The sequence below is a fragment of the Artibeus jamaicensis genome, unplaced genomic scaffold (genome assembly GCF_021234435.1).
Source record: "Artibeus jamaicensis isolate MK-2021 breed Jamaican fruit bat unplaced genomic scaffold, CSHL_Jam_final contig_1998, whole genome shotgun sequence".
NCBI lineage: Eukaryota > Metazoa > Chordata > Mammalia > Chiroptera > Phyllostomidae > Artibeus > Artibeus jamaicensis.
The window spans coordinates 23,501,612-23,521,887 of NW_026521407.1; the positions used below are offsets into that span (position 1 = coordinate 23,501,612).

The window sequence follows — 20,276 nt, forward strand, 5'->3', positions numbered from 1 at the left end:
GCTCTTTGTGTCTCTGTGGTCTCAGTTACTTTCCCTCTCATTCTGTAGTTATCTGTATGCTTGGTCTACCTGCCCTAGTGAACTGCAAGTTCACTGAGAACGGTGAGTGCGTCATGTATATGTTTGAGTCATCCATTTGCACCCAGCACAGGAAGCAGTAAGTCGATATCAAAGGCGGGGATAAAGGAAAGCAGGTGGGCCGGCAGCTCTGGTTAGAGGAAGGGAGGGTGTGGAATGCACCCTGGGGTGTACACCACCCCACAGCACTGACGGTGTAGCCACTTAACAATGATCGCTAAGTACAGGGCGTGGGCTCAGAAAGGAAAGGGACCGCATGCTGACCGAGATTTTCCCAAGCGACTGTGAGGGAAGCTGTAATTAGAAACTTCAGAGTGAGGTAAGAAAAATCTACCTGCTAGTCGACAGCCCCCTTCTCGACCCATTTTGACCAAATCGTGGTGGGAAAGACCACAAATTGTGGTGGGAGGGGTGTAAGGATCCTCCGCTCTTACCCCTGTGCTCTGCTCACAGCCTCCACACAAGAGCTCCAGCCCCGATGGCAGCGAGGACTCTGCACAGGTCACTAGGGCTGGTGTTGTGTTGTGGGAAGTGCTTCTCCACATGACCTCCTAATGGTCCATGAGCAGATGGACGCAGCCAACTGACTTCCGGATTCTTAGAGGAAAGTTAAGCAAAGTGGACTTGAATCAATTTTTGATACAGCTCACATCTCTTGCTAGACTTTAGCCCAGCAAGAATCAGTAAACCAAAATCAGCATCACAGAAATAAAGAAAAGTTTAAATAAGCTGAGTGCAACTTGGTAGCTCATCTTAAAGCAAAGTGTAGCAGTTGACGGTTGAATTTCGGGTTGCAGTGGAGGGAGAGGGGGAGAGAGAGCTGCCCTGCGGGCCCCTCCTGCGTGAAGCAGACCTTCTTATTACTCAGTCTGAAATGGTTCCCACTGGTATTCAAGTGCATGGGCCAAGGTGCCCACACGAGTCCTAGAGTAACCTCATCCCCCATTAACACATGATTTGTATGTTTACAAACACTATTATAGTGAAGAAAATGGACAAGTCACAAAAAAAACAAGCTACAAATGGTTAGTGATATGGAAAAATAAAAAATTTTCAATTTCATTAATAATCAAAATGTGTTAGCAAAGTAGTAAGGTACTATTTTTTCTTCAATGTAGCTGATTTTAATGATAATATTCTACACTAGTAAGACTGCTTTAAGATTCTGCAATGATATATTGCTGTTGAAAGAGGTCATTGTTACAGATCTAGAAAACCCCTCGAAAGCATGAATCAACAGTCTTTTTTTTTAAAGATTTTCTTTATTTATCTTTAGAGCGGAAGGGAAGGAGAGAAGGAGAGAAATATCAATGTATGGTTGCCTCTCATGAGTCCCCTGCTGGGAACTGGCCTCCAACCCAGGCATGTGCCCTGACTGAGAATCGAACCACGCTCAATCCACTGAGCTACACCAGCCAGGGAAACAGTCTTTTGAATGTTCCCGTTCTTAAAAAGGGTGAATGGAAATATAATAAAATGTTAGTAGTAGTTATGTCTCCTGCCAAAAATCCATGCGTCTAACCAAGAATCCTCAAATCCATCTTAAGAAAGTACAGAGTTTAGGCTTCTTTTATGTGAAAAGAAGGGAAAATAGGGGGAGCAAGTGGTGACTGACAGCCACAGACATCTGGGCACCCGCAGAGGTTGGAGGAAGACGGTGCTCAGTCTGTTGACCCTGGTTACCATGAGTTTAAACCTTTGATAAACTATGCACACTTCCCTTATCTTACTGTCTGGGAAGGGGCTGCAGACAGTTCTGTAATGATTAGCATCTCTGCCTACAAGAAGCTCTTTACCCAAAGGCCGTGGGAACAAAGCCCCGTGAGCGGGGTGGAGTCAGAGAGGCCAAGCACTTCACCCCGTGACATTTATTCACATACTACGTTGCACATGTAGAGTCAGAGGGGAAGGTGTTCAGCCACAACTTATTAACGTTCATATCCTTTGTCCTAACAGTCCCCAAATATGTCCTTAGAAAGTGATCAGAAACGTAACTGAATTTTCTATGTAAAGATGCACATAGCAGTTCTATATAAATAGAGGAAAACTGGAAACAACTTAAACATTAGAAGTATATCTAAATAAACTTGTAGCCATGTGATGAAATGTTTTTGCAGCCATGAAAACTTACCTTTACAAACTTTTTGTTGTCAAAGGACGTGCTTATAAGCCTTTGTAAGTATGTGATGTTATAGCCAAGTTGTGATCACAGCTTTGAAACTAAAACCTGCATAAAAACAAAATAGAAGAAAATATACAAAAATGATTACTTCTAGGTGCTTTAGTTTTTACCTCTTTCAACTTTTCTGTGCTTTCTGAGTTAATTGCAATGAGCATGTATTACTTGGTAATCAAGAAAAAAAATGAAAGAAAATGTAATTACCTTCCATGGCCCTATGAACCAGTTAGCATATTTATAGAAAAAGAAGGGATTGGGTTTTCCCCAAAATAGTTTGGTTTCGTCACCACGTTCAACAGCACAGCATTGGTAAATACAGGAGCTAACTGCTGGGAATAGACATAATTTATCTATACCTCAAGAAATCGGTGGTAGGTGATCAGTAAAAAGAGAAAAGCTTAAGACAGTAAAAAGAGTACTAAGGATGGAAATAGTGAAATGTCATGAAAAGTAATGATAATAAAGCATATAAGAAAAATTAACTTCTGACAAACAAGATTCTTATTGCATGTGCATTACAAATGTGTGATTTTTTTTAAAGATTTTATTTACTTTTAGAGAGAGGGGAAGGGAGGGAGAAAGAAGGGGAAAGAAACATGGATAAGTTGTCTCTTGCACTCCCCAGTCTGTGGGCCTGGCCTGCAACCCAGGCATGTGCCCTGACTGGGAATCGAACCAGCGACCTTTCTGTTCACAAGCCAGTGCTCAGTCCACTGAGCAGCACCAGCCAGTGCACAAAATAAGTGATTTAAAAACAACCACCACAAACATTTTTTATACAACCTTTTCTTTAAGGAACTTCCCCAACAGGCCAAGGGCAGGAAACTCAGGCTCACACTCAGTTATTTAGAAGCCCCTGAAGGACGATTTGGTTCATAATAAAAAAGACTCATAGTTGAGTGGCCTTGGGCCAGCTTGAGGAACAAATTAAAATCATGCGTGTGTGTGTGTGTGTGTGTGTGTTTGCACATGCACGAGGTACTTAGGAAACACATGAAGATAATATAAAGATTTAGCAATTACTAGTCCTCAGTCCATACTAGGCACCGTACATATGCTAACTCATGTAAACCTGATGACAGCTCTAGAAGGTGGGTTCTGTTATCCTCCTTTTATAGCTGAAGAAACTGAGGCACAGAGAGCTTGGTACCCTGTTCACCGTCACAGCTAATTAGCAGTGGGCAGGCAGCCAGGGGATCCGGCTCCAGAGTCCTCACCCCACTGTGCCCTGTACCACGGGTTACGCCTCTCAGATGTGAGGCACTGGTGCTATTCAACGCAGAAGGGGTGACATTTAGGACGGAAGCACATTTTAAAATAGAAAATGAGAGGGGCAGCAGAGAGAGACCTTGTAAATGACCTCTGTTTCCTCTCATCTCCCTGGGAATTTGTTCTCTAGCCAAAGCAGCAAGAACTAGGGAGGAAGCCTTTTTTCTCTTGAAAGAGACGGACATCTCTAGGCCTTTACTGTCAGCGGTTGACATTGAACAATGAGCCCTTGAATGGAGAGTCATTTGTTTGCCGATTCGAACCACAGGTGTGAGCCTGTGATGATAGCAGCACATTACTTATTTTCTGCTCATCCCGCAGTGAAAAAGTGCTGATATAATGTGCTTCCATACAAGTGTGAAGTAAAACGCTTTGACTCCAACTTTGAAGAACACCCTTCACTTCCCAGAGCAATGTCTTCTTTTTCCTTGTTGCTCCATCTTAAACCAACTGTTGGCCACCTCATGCCCCACATTATTTTCTAGTCTGGTTGTGCTCTGCAGTGAACAGTTTCTACCGAGCCTGGGCACTCGGAGGTTAGACCTCACTCTTAAGATCAGGGCCCTGCCTCAGGGCATTTCTTTTCCCTGTCCCACTGCTGTCCATGCAGCCAAACTGTCAAAAATGAGCCCAGAGGCCAGCAAACTGTGCCCCACAGGCCCAATCTGGCCTACCACCGAGATGGTTTTGCACTTCAGTGGCTGAGGGTGGGAGGGTGGAATCAAAAGGATAATATTTTGTGGCACCTGAACATTATATAAAATTCAGATCCATTACCCACAAGAGACATTGGATGGGACTGCACGTGCCCATCGCTTACACCCACACAGCTGTGGCCAGGGTGAGCGGTTGCAGCACAGACGCTGTGGTCTGCAAAGCCAGAAGAGTTACTGCCTAGCCCTTCACGGGAAAGCTCGGCTGATCCCTGGCGCGCTGCAGCAGAGCATTTCGGGCTCTGTCCAGGTTGGCGGCTTGTTACTGAGACAGGTTAAGGCTCACATGGTTTCTCTGCCGAAACCTCGGGTTTAACGTTTTGTTCCAGAAGTCACTAACCATATCTGCATTCATCATCATTACACTGGGCCGTTTTCTTCTTAAGTTGCCCCAACTGGAGTGATTTCCCTACGTTATTTGTCTGTAAAATATTTGAATTCTCTGGGAGCGCTCTGTAAAAGAGAGAAACATTAAAGGTTCCACAAGAACCTATAAATTCCTTCAATTTAGAGCAATTGAGTTTAGAATTTAGAGCAATTCACTTTCTGTCAAGCCCAAAAACATGATTTCCTGTATTCCCTTCTTTTAATTCTGTGGTCTCAACATTAGATTTGTTATTGTCCTTTTTTTTTTGAGACCATCTCATACCACCTACAGTCTTTTGCAGGGAATAACTGTAAAGAAACAACTCTGATGGCCCTGACCAGTAAGGCTTAACTGGTTGGGCGGCATCCTGCAAAGCGAAAGGTCATCAGTTCAATTCCTAGTCAGGGTACATGCCCGGGCTGTAGGCTCAGCTCCCAGTCAGGATGTGTGCAAGAGGCAACTGATTGATATTTCTCTTCTGCAGTAATGTTTCTCCCCCTCTCTTTCTCCCTCCCTTCCCTTCCCTGTAAAAATAAATAAATGAAATCCTTTTTTAAAAATACAGCTATGTTAGAGTTAATATGTATGTTTGTGTGTGTGTGTGTGTGTATGTGTGTGTGTGTGTATAGGTAGGTACAGAAAAGTCCTTGAGGAGAGAGTACAGAATCCTCTGATACACAGAAGAAGGCTTCACAGAACAGTTGGTCTTTGAATTGTCTGTCCTTTCCATAAATAACCATGTGCATCTGCCATGTGTAAGGTCCTGGGTTAGACAGATCACAGCCCCGGGCCCCTGGAGCTTATGCTGAAACAGGGCAAACACACACAAACCAAATCAACAAGCCACTAGAAGTAGTTCCCTGTTGTAGTAAATGCTAAGGATAAATAAACAGGGTTCTAGGAGAGAGGATTAAAGAAAGTGACTGAGTTTGGGTAGAGTGGCCAGAGAAGGCCAAATGGAGAGGTGACATTTAAGGTTTGAAAGCTGAAACAGAGCTGGCCCTGTGAAGACCAATCCAGGCAGAAACAGTTGATGCAAAGGCCCTGAGGCAGATGAGGGCCTTTGGAAGTGAAGAAGTATGAGGAACTAACCAGGCCTGTGAGTCTGGTGGGGAGAGCAGAGGGGCAAGTCTGTGCCGGCAGAGGTTTGGAACAACACACTAGTTGGTCATGCACCTGACGAGGGAGACCGCGCACTTGGGGCCCTAGTCAGGAAGAGCAGGCGGGAGGGAGGCGCCAGGCTGTGGTGGTGGTGGGGGGGGGGGCGGGGTTGGGCTTCATCCAGCAAACAACAGGCAGCCAAAACAGAGGGGAATTTTGTGTTTCTAGTTTAAAATATTTTTTCTGATAACAAAAGACAACTCTATACATAGAAATTTTGGAAAATGTACACAAGGACATTGAAAAAGCCTGTAAGCAGACTTTCAAACCATTGTTAAAATTGTTACATCTCCTTTGTATATTTATATATATATAGTTTGCTAAAAATGAGACTTTCAAATACTTTGTTTTATGATTGCCGTTTCACTTAACAATATGGAGCAAACATCCTGCAAATGTTGTCCCCCGCCACTAAGTACCCTTTTCCAGAACAGCATTTTATACCTGATGGTACTTTATACTAAAAATAAACTAAAATGTATTTATTTTCATTGTTTAATTGTCAGCCTTTGTTGTTGAGCATCTAGAATGTTTCCAGTTTTCAGTGTTATAAACAATCTGCAATAACTGTCCTTAGAGGGGTTATTTTTTCATATCCATGATTGTTTCCCTAGAAATTCCTAGAAATGGAATTGAGGGGTCAAAGGGCGTGCATTTTTCAAGGTTTCTTCACGTATTTCTAGACCAGCTTCCTAAAGCTGTGCCATTTCACACTCCCATCAGCCAAGTGCAAGTGTGCCTCCTGCCCCAGATCCCTCGGTCAACCTGGACTCAATTTGTCAATTTGACAAAAAAAAAGACTTTTGGTAGCCATTGTTTTTATCTGCATTTCTTAAGTGAAATTGAACCCTTTCCCCCGTGACCTACTTGACATCTGTCCGTGAGTCGTGAATTGTTCAAATCCTTTGCTTCTCTTTATTATTTGATGCCTTCATCATTTGGTTACTGATGTGTAAGAGTTCTTTATATATTAGACCCATTAACCTTATATATGTCACAGATATTTTCCCAGTTCATATTTTTAAATTGCATTATTTTTTCTACAGAAGTCAGATCTGCCTTTTCCTTTAGGTGTTACCTGAATGCTTTAAAAATTCATGTAACCCATCCAAAACTGCATAGTATTCACTTATATTGCCTTCTTCTTCTGCAATGGTTCTGTCTTATAAAATTTAATCATTTGTCATCTTTAATCAGCCTTCTGTATTAAGAAGACAGCTGCAGAATTGTGCAAGGGGTTTCACAGGGAAAGGAACCCGTACCAGGGAGACCAGTTAACTAGCAGCGTAGTCGGCCAAGAGGACCATGGTCCTGCCGATGAGCCTGACCCTTCTCTGCCCAACACAATGTCCTGTTGCACAACATTCACCCATCACCAGTGAAGCCTCTCATTACAGGTGGTGGATCTCAGGGTGGTGTAGGCAGTGGAAGAACTCCTAGCTCCGTTGAGAATCCCTGGTGGAGATTTAGAGGAAAAGATATATTTACTAGAGGTTTATGACGGGCACTGGTAGGGTCAGCACCTCAGTGGCTCTAGGCGTGATGAGGACAGTAACCCAGTGACTCTTGGGTTTTTATTTGGGTGGCAGGTGAATCATGGTTCCATTAACCTAGACGGTAAAGACTGACAGAGATGGAGCTGCAGAAAGGAGGAAGAAACATGGAAGATGATGGAGACAGCTGAGGACTGACTCATTTTGAAAGGCCATAGGTCAGTCCAGGTTGAGAGATCCATGCAGTGAGGACAGGTGTCTGGAGCCCGAAGGCTGGAAGCCAGCTGTCTGAAGGAAGCTGAAGCAGTAGGAGTGAAGGAAACAATCCATGTGCGGAGAATAACAGGAGAAACATGGCCAAGGAGGCACTCTGGGGAACAGAAAAATTCAAGGGGTGGCAGAGGGGTGTTGAGGAAAAATAAGCAAAGGAACTAAGAAGAAACTGTCAAAGTAGGAGAACCAGAACACAGTGGTTCCAAGAGAAAGTGTCAAGGATAGAGATGATCTCCAGCATTGGAACTTTCTAGCATGATGCCTGGGTTCCTTGCTGAGAAAACCTGCCTCTTTTTTTCAGCTGCTGCTAGATTCCTCTTTGTTTTCATATATCGGATCCATTCATAACTCTTTATACCACTTTCCCTGCACACAGTGACTGTGCCCCCGCCCCACCTGGTGAACCGCTCATCTTTCCAAAGCTGTCTCAGGTGTCACCTCCTCTGTAGATATAGTCCTGTGCATCCCTCCCCAGAATTGTACCATTTATCCTTGGAGATCCCTCAGCACTGTGATGCTTACCTCTAGGTGAATGTATCACCTTGTGTGGAAGTTACGTACTTATTCATGCTTTGCAGACTTTTCTAAGAGAATTCCCTCAAGCAACAGAAAAGTAAACTCAGCATTCACTGGGACCATGTCCTGGCATGTTTCTTCTAAAGTCTTGTGTTTATTTTAACAATGCTATCCTTCATTCTGCCATTCTAAATGTTGGTTCTAATGTCATTGAGTGTTAAAGGTTTCCAGTCACTTACCTAGAGTGAAGCTGATTCTCCAAGGCTATGCTCAGTGTTTGCTCCATAGCTTCACTTACTGTGGCACACTGCTGAGCAGCCAAGAGAACTGCACCCTAGTTTAGGAAACTTAAGGTTACAGATGTATCTCTCACCAGACCAAGAGCACTGTGTCTTTACAAAAACTGTGTCTTTAATACCATATTCCCAGTGGCCCGGCACAGTATCCAGTACATAGAAGGCATGGGTATATACTTACAGAAGCAAAGGAAGGAGGGAGGGAGGAAGAGGATGGAAGAACAGATTAATAAATGGAAGGAAAGGAGGGAGGAAAGGGTAGGTGGACAGAAGAACAGATGGGAGGGAGGGCGTGGGTGGGTGGGTGGATTATAAAGGTTAAAGCATAAGCAATACAGAAGTAAAGGCAATGCATATGAACTACTCTCTTAAGAAGCTTAGCTATAAGGTGTGATGTCAGAAGGCAGTAGTTAGCAGGACACTGGCCTTATGGATAGTTTAATTTTGGGGCATTTTGCTTGTGGGGAGAAAAGATTGGGTGGGCATTTGGGTCTTTTCTTTATTGGGGAAGACCTGAACATGCTTATAGCCTGAGGAAATTTCGCACATAGCTAGTGGAGAAGAGGGCAAAAATATTCATTCAACTCACTCAAATGTTTATTGAGTACCAGCAATGTGCCAGGTACTGTAGCAAGGAGTGAGCAAGACAGTTTCTGTGCCAGGGCTTTTATCCTAGTAAGAATATGGGGTAGAGAGAGAGGAAGAGGAAGGATAATGGGCTTTCATCCAAGAGGAGGTAGAACTGCATGCTGATTACTGCTTTCTTAGCAAAAGGAAAATGTTACAGTGTTTCGCTTGGTCGCACATAATAGTGGAGATGAGACTGCTGGAGAAAAACCCACATGCATTCCAGTGCCTCCTGGGTATGGTCTCACTTGGAGGAGTAAGAGTGAGGCTGGATGTGTCCACTACGTATTTGCCAAAATACATTTCTCCGTGGTGATTCAGACAAGAGGCAAGGTGGTGCATTCAGATATGGAAGTGGAACAAAGGCAGAGAAAGATGTGGCTGAGTCTCTGTCTAGCCAGTTAGCCTAAGCTTTTCTGGTTTTTAGTAAGTGACTCATTTCCCGTTCGTGTGGTTTCCTTAACATATTCTGCCTACATAAGACTGGCTATTATATACAAATGGAAATAATACGTGATCTGGGCATGGGCTGCATATTGATTTTTCATCTACTTCATAATTATATTAATGTCACTCTGAACCCTATAGTTTCGACCATTTCACAGCCCTCTTCCTGGAAGTCATTTATTACCAGATATTGGCAGCTCCGCTCTGTGTTATTACCGGATATTGGCAACTCCACTCTGTGTTTAGTTACGGTGAATAAAATATTTTCAATGTCAGAACTGCAGAAGATCTCATTTGTAACTCTATGTTAGTTCTGTTTCACAGATATTATTAAGAAATGGCTGTGAACTGGAAAAAGAGGGTATTTTTACATTACTTTTATAATTTCTGTTTCTTTTATTGTAGACTATCCCAAAATACTTTTTGGAAGTAGGTATAGTCACAAGTGTGTTTTTTAATGACTTAGAAACCAAATCTACAAAGACTAAAAGCACTGGACTCTGAGTTTGCGATCTGCTCATTTTTAATGATGCAGTGCTAGAGGCTGGACTACTCCTCTGTGGTAGCTGGAAATTTTTGCTTTAATCTTTGTAACAGATTATAATGATCATAAGACAGTGAACACCAAAAAAAATCACAGCCCTGTACTAGTAAACTTTTTTTATATCGAATATTGCTTTAAATTAATCATTCCTGAAAGCTTGGAAAATCCTTTTCATGGTACTGGTAAAGAGACTTGATACAACATTGATGCTGAGCTTTAAATTAAATTGTTTCTATTTAAGTATTTGCTATCATAGAATCCTGAGCTAGGCACATTTTTGTGGATTTGATACTTTTCCCAGGGTTTCTGCACTTTGCATTTGCACCTCAAAATACTCCTGTTAAGGAAGGTACATAATGGAATTAACAGTACACCTTCTTTGACAGGTGAGGAAAGTGAGGCCTCTGAATTAAAGGGACTTGGCCCTGATCAGGTGTCTGAGTTGATTGAAGCTTTGTCCTGAACACCAAAAGGTTGTGGGTTTGATTCCCAGTCAGGATACAGACCTCGGTTGTGGGTTCAGTCCCCAGTTGGTGCATGTGTAGAAGGCAACCAATTAATGCTTCTCTCTCCCCTTTTCCCTTCCTCTCTCTCTAAAATCAATAAACATATCCTTGGGTGAGGATTACTTAAATAAGAGACAGAGAAACTTGCCCCAAGTTATACAGATAACAGACATCTGCATCTATATCACAACCCTGCCACCAAAGAGTTTATAGTCTAAGGCAGAGGCAAATGAGCATTTATGGGAGTAAGCGCCACTCCATAAGCAGAAAGACATTTCCTTCACACTGCCACACACAGAGCTTCATAAAGTTGGAAGGAAGGTCAATGCTGTGCTCTTCCCGTGACCCCACTAACATTTTCAGAAGGTGGCCCAGGGCTCACTACTCACTGCCCATCTTTAAATGTTAGTGTTTATGGTCATAGCATACAGTTACACATTTTTGTGGAGTGTGTGTGTGATGTGTACACATATAAATAAGAAGTGGTAACAAGTCAGCCCCCATTTGAGTCTCATTCAAAACAGCACCTTCCCACTGGCCCTGGAGAACAGGTTTCTTTCTGAGATCCTCTTGTCGAGCTCAGACAGATCCTGCCCCAGCCCCAGCCTCTTCTCATCAGGCTCCGTTCTCATTCCCCTCTTCTCCCAGTCATGCCTGGATGTTCTAGTGGACAACCTTTTGGCCAGGGCCACATGTCCCCAGCTTAGGGCTCAGCAGGAATCCCAGCAGTGATTGCTCTTTATCCACGGGGCAAACACACTAAGAGGAGCTTTTAAGCGGGGGCCCCAAATATAGACCTCATGCCCCCATCACTACAGATACACGAGCTTGAGACCTAGTGACCACTTGAGACATTCTAGAAGGTGCTGGCTGGTTGAAAAAGAGAATCAGGAAAGACTTCTCTCTCTTTTTTTAAGATTTTATTTATTTATTTTAGAGAGGGGAAGGGAAAGAGAAAGAGAGGAGGGAGACATCAGCGTGTGGGTTGCCTCCCACACGCCCCTTACTGGGGACCTGGCCCACAACCCAGGCATGTGCCCTGACTGAGAATCGAACCGGCGACCCTTTGGTTTGCAGCCCATGCTCAATCCACTGAGCTACACCAGCCAAGACAGGAAAGATTTCTCTTGATCCAAGCCTCTATGAATTTAAGGCAGCAGAAGCAACCTTTATGCCTATGGACACAGGAGGCGTGACCTGGTAACACCTATGCAGTGCGGAAAAGCACGGCATTCATTTAATTTACCTAATTGCTTTGAGCTGCACATTCCTTAGCTGTAAAATTGGGATAAAAATACTTGCCTCGTGGGATTTTCATGTCGATTGATTTAAATCATGAAACAGAATGCAAAATGCCTGCTACAGTGTCTGTCAGGTGCCAAGTAACTGGAGGTTCTGGTGGAAGATTCACTTCACACCAAGTGCCACAACATATGCAACAAAGACTTGGTTGCTGCTGTGGAGAAGGTGCGTTCTTCCTTCTGATGACGAGCTCAGCCTTCAGCAATGGGACTCAGCGACAGTCTACATAATGCTAACAAAATAAGCAAATGTTGCTTTCAATTTGCATTCGGGCATTACTAATCTATAAACCTTAAGGTTTTATAGGATATGAACTATAGTGGATTTGGAATCCTTCCTTGGGGTCTCTCCTAAAAAGCAGGAGAACTCATTTATCTATGAGTGGAACTACAGAGATTTGGGGAAGCAGTAGGTTCTCTTTAAACCGTATCCCTGACAGTTATCCTCAAAAATCCTTTGTCTGCTCCTCTAGGAAAGGTGCTGGGAAACAGCCAGCATGCAGGAATTCAAAAGACAACTGGTACAGAACAGAAATGTGTGCTAAAAATACTGAAAGCAACAAGGATTCATCTGCAAGCAGAATAGACTCTGTATGCCCCCTGCTCTGGACTTGCTCTGAGCTTGTGATGGCTCTGTGTTATTTGGGGATGACAGTAATTACAGAGCCAGAGTGCTCCTCAGCAGAGACAGACAGAGCTCCGAGCTGAGGAATGGTTTCCATGGCAATAGCATCAGCATCTGAATGTCTTCCTGTCACAAGTTGGTGATTTAATGAGTTCATTACTAAATTCCAAAGGAAAACCAAGCATGGATGAGGTACTTACTGTTCAGCCCCAAAGTGCCTAAATCCACAGTGGCCAGTCACTTGCATCAGTGCAGTGTCAGCATGGACACCTGCTCAGGGTCTGGACACAAGCAGCCTGGGAGCTCCAGGTGGCAGATCCGGGGGAAGGGAATCCCCCCCCCAATCTGCAGCCACGTGGTCTGTGAAAGCCTCAGTGCCTGTCATTCTAGGAGTGTGAAAGAATCACATGAGTCTCCGTGATAAGCTTGCCCTAGTCAAACCTAATGGGATTTGTAATAACAGCTGCTGAGCCCAGATGCACACCCCCAAGTATCCCAAGTCCTTTAGGAAGAAAGCCTAGAAAATAGACTTTAAATTCTATTAGTGTATAAACAGAAGCAAAGGGGGAGAGGATGTCAGCCTAGTTGTGTTCTTCCCTGTAGAGCAGAGGAACGCTTAATGTGGAACCAAAAAATAACCTGGATACCTTCAGAAAGCAGGGATGTCGTTAATATGGGTGATTGCATATAAAAGATAATGTATCACAATAAAAGTGTATCATAATTAACCTTTCATACCTTGCTGTCATGGTTAATGAAAATCTCTGATCTGGCTGGCAGAGTAATAGAGCCTTGTCAGGTCAGTGAACCAGGGGCCAGGTAGGGGCAGAAGAAAGGGATGGTCACGATTCCTCAGGAGCATCCCATTAGCTGGAAGTAGAGTAATATTTCATTCCTCTCACATTCCTTTCCCCACCAGTTCAATAAATGCTCGATCCCTCAAAGTGTTCACAATCTAATAATGGAGACAAATTCAGAAAAAAGCAATACGGGAAGAGAGTGTGTTCCTGCTTTTCGCCTCCTTGCTGGGCACTACCACCGAGTCACGTGCTTTACATATGTTTTTTTTCCTTCAGCATTCTAGCAACCCTACGGGGTGGGTATCACTCCCATTTCCCAGATGAGGAAACAGCCCCAGGGATGCTGCGTGACTTGCCCCAAGTGCCCGTGGCTAGTCAGTTGCAGAGTCAGGATTTCAGCTCAGTTCTCTCTGACTGCTTGGCCCCTGTTATTATACCCTTTGCCTAAAAAGAAGTGCAAACTCAGAGCCGCAGGTGCTCGGAAGGAAGAGGTGAGAAAGGAGGCGATACTTGATGGGACATTGGGAGGCGGGCACATTCCTCCCCGCCCACATTAAGCATTGATTCTGTGCAGGTACAGTGACACAGGTGGGCCAGGTCTGCGCCCAGTTACAAGGAAGAGAGGAAACTTAGAGATGGAAAAACCACAGAGAGCCAAAAATTCCCGTTTTATCTTATATCACATATTTTACCAGATTAACAAACAAGGTAGGAAATTTGACTAATTTGCAGATGCATATATATAGGTGGTACAAAAGTAGATTTACAGTTGTGAGTACATAAAATATAGTTTATTCTTGTATTATGATTGATTAATTATTGTATTCCACATGGACAACTGTACACCTACCTTTGTCTCACTCTGTCCGTGTATGTGTATATATACAAATAAAGCCCCTGTTTTATTATAAAATCTTTTATTACAAAATTATAAGCATGTATTTCTGTAACACAACAATATCACACTCAAGCACACCACATGACATTTTAGGTGAAATGTTCAAATTAAAACTATAAATTATTGCACCCATATTACTACCCTACCAACCACACTCAAGCAGGCGTAACTTCTGCCAAACCCTGTATATGCTTAGAACAGCAGAGAAGGTAAACTGCATGTGGGGAGTGCGCACATGCCAGTGTTGACCCTTTTCTGTTTTAGTAAAAGGAAGGAAAAATCATTGCTGACTGACGGGACACCTGTGAAGAGTATGCAGTCGAGTCTCCTTTCTCCATATGAGAATGTACTGACTTTCGGGAACGACATCTGGCACGTTTTCCTGGGGTTGCTGAGAGCCGCTAACCCTAACCAGTAGAACATGCTGGGGGCAAGACAGGAGAAGCTTGCTGGTGTTGCTAAGTGAACTGCCCAAGGTGTGGCTGATAACAGAATTATCACCAACTCGGTCGTCCTCGATTCGGATATAAACTTTAAAACATAAGCCATTAAAATATATCTCTGAAAAGGAAAAAGAAGGCTGAACCAAAGAAAAGTGATTCTGTTTGTATAAAATTATTTGTGTGTTAAAGAACTTAGGAAAAAAGAGGTTTAGTTCTGTAGACTTACAAGGATGGCTTTGGAATATTAGAAGTTGCAGAGTTAAAAAATCATTTCTTTTTTAAAATATGTTTTATGGATTATGCTATTACAGTTGTTCCATTTCCCCCCCTTTATTCCCCTCCACCCTGTACACCTCCTCCCATCCACATTCCCTACCCCCACTTAGTTCATGTCCATGTGTCGTACATGTAAGTTCTTTGCCTTCTCCATTTCCTAGACTATTCTTAACCTTCCCCCTGTCGATTTTGTACATGCCATTTATGCTTCTTATTCCCTGTATCTTTTCTCCCATTCTTCCCCCTTTCCCTCCTCGCTGCTAACCTTCTATGCGATCCCCAGTTCTGTGATTCTATTCCTTTCAAGTTGTTTGCTTAGTTTTTTTTTTGGGGGGGGGGGGGGTAGTTTTTTTGGGGGGGGGGGGGGTAGGTTCAGTTGTTGATAGTTGTGAGTTTGTTATGATTTTACTGTTCACAGTTGTGATCTTCTTTTTCTTAGATAAGTAACTTTAACATTTCATATAATAATGGTTTGGTGATGATGAACTCCTTTAGTTTTACCTTGTCTGGGAAGCACTTTATCTGCCCTTCCATTGTAAATGAAAGCTTTGCTGTATAGAGTAATCTTGGATGTAGGTCCTTGCCTTTCATGACTCGCAATACTTCTTTCCAGCCCCTTCTTGCCTATAAAGTTTCTTTTGAAAAATCAGCTGATAATCTTATGGGAACTTCTTTGTAGGTAACGCTCTGCTTTTCTCTTGCTGCTTTTAAGATTCTTTTCTTATCTTTAATCTTGACTAATGTAATTATGATGTGCCTTGGTGTGTTCCTTCTTGGGTCCACCTTCTTTGGGACTCTCTGAGCTTCCTGGACATCCTGGAAGTCTATTTCCTTTGCCAGATTGGGGAAGTTCTCTTCCATCATTTTTTCAAATAAGTTTTCATTTTCTTGCTCTTCTTCTTTTACTTGTGGTACCCCTATGATTCAGATGTTGGAATGTTTAACAGTGTCCTGGAGATTCCTAAGTCTCTCCCTGTTTTTTTGAATTTTTGTTTCTTCATTCTGTTCTGTTTGAATGTTTCTTTCTTCCTTCTGGTCCAAACCATTGATTTGAGTCTTAGCTTCATTCCTATCACTGTTGGTTCCCTCTACATTTTTTTTTACTTCATTTTTCATAGCTTTCACTCTTTTCTTTATTTTTGACCATCCTCAAACGATTCTGTGTACATCCTGACTACCAGTGTTTTGAACTATGCATCTGATAGGTTGGGTATCTCTTTGTCACTAAGTTTTATTTTTTCTGGAGCTTTGATCTAGTCTTTCATTTGGACCTTTTTTTTTTTTTTGTCTCAGCGCACCTGTTTTGTAGTGAGGGGTGGAGCCTTTGGTGTTCACCACGGTGGGGCAACCTAGGTCTAGGTCTCTGTAATGTGATGCTGTCTGTGGGGAAGGGGTCCGAAAGGGAACAGTACCGCTTGCTCAGCTCTCTGCTGACTTTCAGTCACTCCCCCCGCTACCCAGAAGCAAATTGGGCTTTTCTGGTGCTGATTCAAGGGTGGGTGGGCTTGTATACATTCTAGGACCCTGTGAGTCTCTCCAAGGAACTCTCCTGTGAGGCTGGAAGTTTCTCCCGCTGCCTCAGTCCCCACAGGTGTTTTCAATCAGTAATTTGAGGCTTTATTTCCCTGTTCTGAAACTTTGGGTTGCGAGGTCTGTCTCACTCCCCAGTTGTTCCTACCGGTTTATCTGCACATGAATGTGGGACCCCCACTCCGCCAGACGTTGCCTTGCCTGGTCCTCCAGCAGCTGCCTTGCTGTAAGTTCTCTCCGCCCAGCTGCTGGGACTCCTCCCCTTTTACCGGTCTGGATGAATGTCTCTTCTTTAACTCCATGGTTGTCGGACTTTCATACAGTTCAATTTTTGTCAGTTCTGGTTGGTTTTTGTTTTTAAATTTGTTGTTGTCCTTCTTTTGGTTGTGCGAGGAGGCAGTGTGTCTACCTATGCCTACATCTTGGTCAAAAGTAAAAAAAAATAATCTTTTCATTAACCCCTGTATATTTTGAATAGTTCCAGTTTTTGGTTTTGTTTTTTAAAAAAGGCCAGTGTCCTATTAAAAATAAGCAAGCCCTTACTGCTTTACTACACATTAGATTATCTACTCAAGATGTACCAAGGTCACCTCTTAGGCTACAGTAGCCTCTCCAGGGCACCACCTCACGGGGGGCCCCTCACCTAGACTGCATGAAAGGCACTCCTGCAGTTGTGTGACGTGGCAGCCCTCATGTTTAACCTGTTAAGCAAACACAGGATTACATTAATTGAAGCGGAGGTAAAGACCCCCAAATTCAGTTTCCTCCTCACTTCCCAAATCACGCGGCCCTGCCTCAGGTACCCTGGGTTAGGGCATTTGCTATTTCTGCGGGTCACAGAGCAGTTCACTGGCCTTACCTCTGACTTGCTGATGCCATGGGGAATATTTAGAAAGCAGTCATTCCTTCTCGCCCTCACAGTTGGCTTTCTTTGAGCATTACCTCCTACAGGGTTTGTGAATGCATTTCCCATATGCTGCGAGGTGTAAACATCATGCTGTTTTGCTCCTCAGATGTCCCTTCCTATTAAGTACACATGTCTGAACATGTGCATCAGTAAAGTGTTAATAAACTGACAAGACCGCAGCGGACATACGGCTTGACCGGTGTCACAAGAGAGGCAGTGTGCCTGTCCTCCATGTCACGCTGTGGGAAGCAGACAGTGGGGCAGGTCTACACATGTATGCACCTAAGATAAGGCCCAGACCAGTCCTGCCAGGTGCCCAGGCCTCAGAGAAGCAGAGAAGTTCTTCAGTCTCGAGAGCAAAAGGAAAAATTGTTTCTTTTCCCCAGGGGAGATTTTACTGTACTGCCGACACCATGAGAGTTCTCTCTAGGGCCAGTGATGATTTAGCACGGGCACGTCTTATGCTTGCACACTCTGCTAGGTGCTGAGCATAGAAAGGTGAATAACAGGAGACAGACAGACAGATGCCATAGAGTGGTAAGTGTGGTGATAGAAGGGTGGTGGCAGCTGTGGGAGCTCACAGGAGGAACAGCGGGCCCGGTGGGAAGGGCAGGGCTGTCCTCAAGGCCTGTAGGGGAAGCTTCCCAGAGGAGATACAGCTGAGGAGACCCAAGGGGACCCAAGGAGGAAGCAGGCAGGTTGAAGGCAGGGGAGAAAGAGAGTCTCCTCTAGCAAAAGCAAGATGTGCAGAAACTGATTCAGGGGACTCTGGGTATTGCTGCATCTGACAGTGGGAGGGGTGTGGGAGAAGTCTGCTCTGAAAAGGAGGTTCCAGTGGTGAAAAGGGGCCAAGTCCCAGAAAGCTTCAGGTGCCGGGTAGATGATAACAGCGTGCCCAAATGCAGGGTATCTGCCACGTGCCAGGGACTGTCCTGCGACTTTGTACATGCAAGTTCTCTCTTATCCTCCTGCACATTCTCCTGGAACTGATACTGGGCCAAGGACTGTCTGATTATGTAGACTGACTATTGGTATATAAAGAGCTTTATTGAGATGTGATTCATATACCATACAATTTGTCCATGAAAAGCATATAGTTCAGTGGGTTTTGTTATGTTCACAGTTGTGTGATTGTCACCACAATCAACCTGAAACATTTTTGTCACCCAAAATAAAAACCCCATTCCCCCATTCCCTTTGGCAGTCCGCCCCTCTCCATTCCCTGTAAACTCCTTCTCGACTACTGATCTACTTTCCATCACTATACATTTGCCTGTTCTGGGCAATTCACATAACGGGGTCAGGTAACATGTGGTCCTCCATGCGTGGCTTCTCTCACTTAGCTTCATATTCTCAGGGTGCATCTGGGTTGTGGCATGCGTCCATAATTCTTTCCTTTTTATTGCCAAATGATATTATGTTAGTATATGCAGCATTTTGTTGACCTGTTTGTCAGTGGATGGGCCTTTGGGTGGTTTCTGCTCTTTGGCTATTGCAAGTAAGGCCGCCATGAACATTCATGTATAAGCTTTATGGGGACCTGTCCTTGTTCTTCTAGGATATACGCATATGCCTAGATGTGAAATTATGGCTCCTGTGGTAATTCCATGTCTGACTTGTGAGGAACTGCCAGATTATTTTCCAAAGCGGGTCCACTGTGTTACATTTCCACCAGCATGTGTGAGGTTCCAACTCCTCTGTTCCGTCCAACAGTTGTTGCTTGTCTTTCTGACTGTAGCCATTTTAGTTGGTACGAGGCAGTATTTCATCATGGTTTTGATTTTCCTTTCCCTTACGACTGACGATGTGGAGCATCTTTTCATGTGTTTATTGGCTATTTTTATATCTCTTTAAAGAAATGTCTGCTTACATCCTTTGCCAGTTTTTTAATTGTATCATCTTTTTATTATTGAGTTCTAAGTGTTCTTTGTATATTCTAGTTACATGTTCCTTATCAGATGTGTGATTTGCAAGTATTTTTCCCATTGGGTGGCTTGTCTTTTTACTTTCTTGATGGGGTTCTTTGGAGCACAAAAGTTTTTAATTTTGCCCTGGCCAGTAGCTCAGTTGTTTACAGCATCATCCTGATGCACCAGGGTTGCAGGTTCAATCCCTGGTCAGGGCACATAGAAGAATCAGCCAATGAATGCATAAATAAGTGGAACAATAAATTGATATTTCTCACTTTCTCTTTCCCTCCTTCTCTCTCTAAAATCAATACATTTTTTCTAAGTTTCTAATTCTGAAAGTCCAATTTATCTGCTCTATTTTTCCTTTGTTTCTTGTGCTTTGGTTTAGAGATTATATTTTTAACCAATATATCATATGGACGTGATCCTGGAAGTTATAGGTAGTCACTGAAGGACTTCAATTTGTAGAATGACTCAAGATTTGTATGCTTTAAAAATTAAACTAACGCATGGGTAGACTGATAATGGCTCCCAAAGACAGGTCCACAATCTAATCCCCAGAGCCAGCGAATCTTACTTATTTGGAGAAAAGGTCTTTGTGGATATGATTAAATTAAGGTTCTAGCAATTAGGAGATTCTCCTGGATTATCCAGGTGAGTCCTAAATGCCACCACACATGTGCTTGTAAGAAAAAGGCAGAGGGACATTTGACGCACACAGAGCAGGCGATGGAGGGAGCGGTTGGAGGAATGCAGCCACCAGAACCTGGAAGAGGCAAGGAATCCCAGAGCCTCTGGAGGACTGTGGCCTTTGCAGTGTCTTGATTTCAGTCTTCTGGCATCAGAACTGTAAGATAGTAAACTTCCGTTGTTTTAAGCCACCAAGTTTGTGATAATTTGTTACAGCAGCCACAAGAAACTAATACAGTATGGTTCCTTCAAAAATTCTTTTTTAAAAAATCAAATAGCAGGAAAGTTTAAAATGAAAAAATAACTAAACAACACACTTATGCTACTTTTTTAAAAAATTTATTGTGTTTAGATGTCTATTCACCTTTGACTATAAGGGATGATAGTTTATTTAGCTGCCTTTGGTTACTCCCCCCTGCAGTTATTG

At 43.4% G+C, this 20,276-nt stretch overlaps 1 protein-coding gene across 1 annotated transcript in view; it reads left to right on the top strand.

Moving 5' to 3' along the window:
* Positions 1-20,276, top strand: part of MYO1D (myosin ID) — a 334,697-nt gene that overhangs the window by 266,090 nt on the left and 48,331 nt on the right. The window lies entirely within an intron of this gene.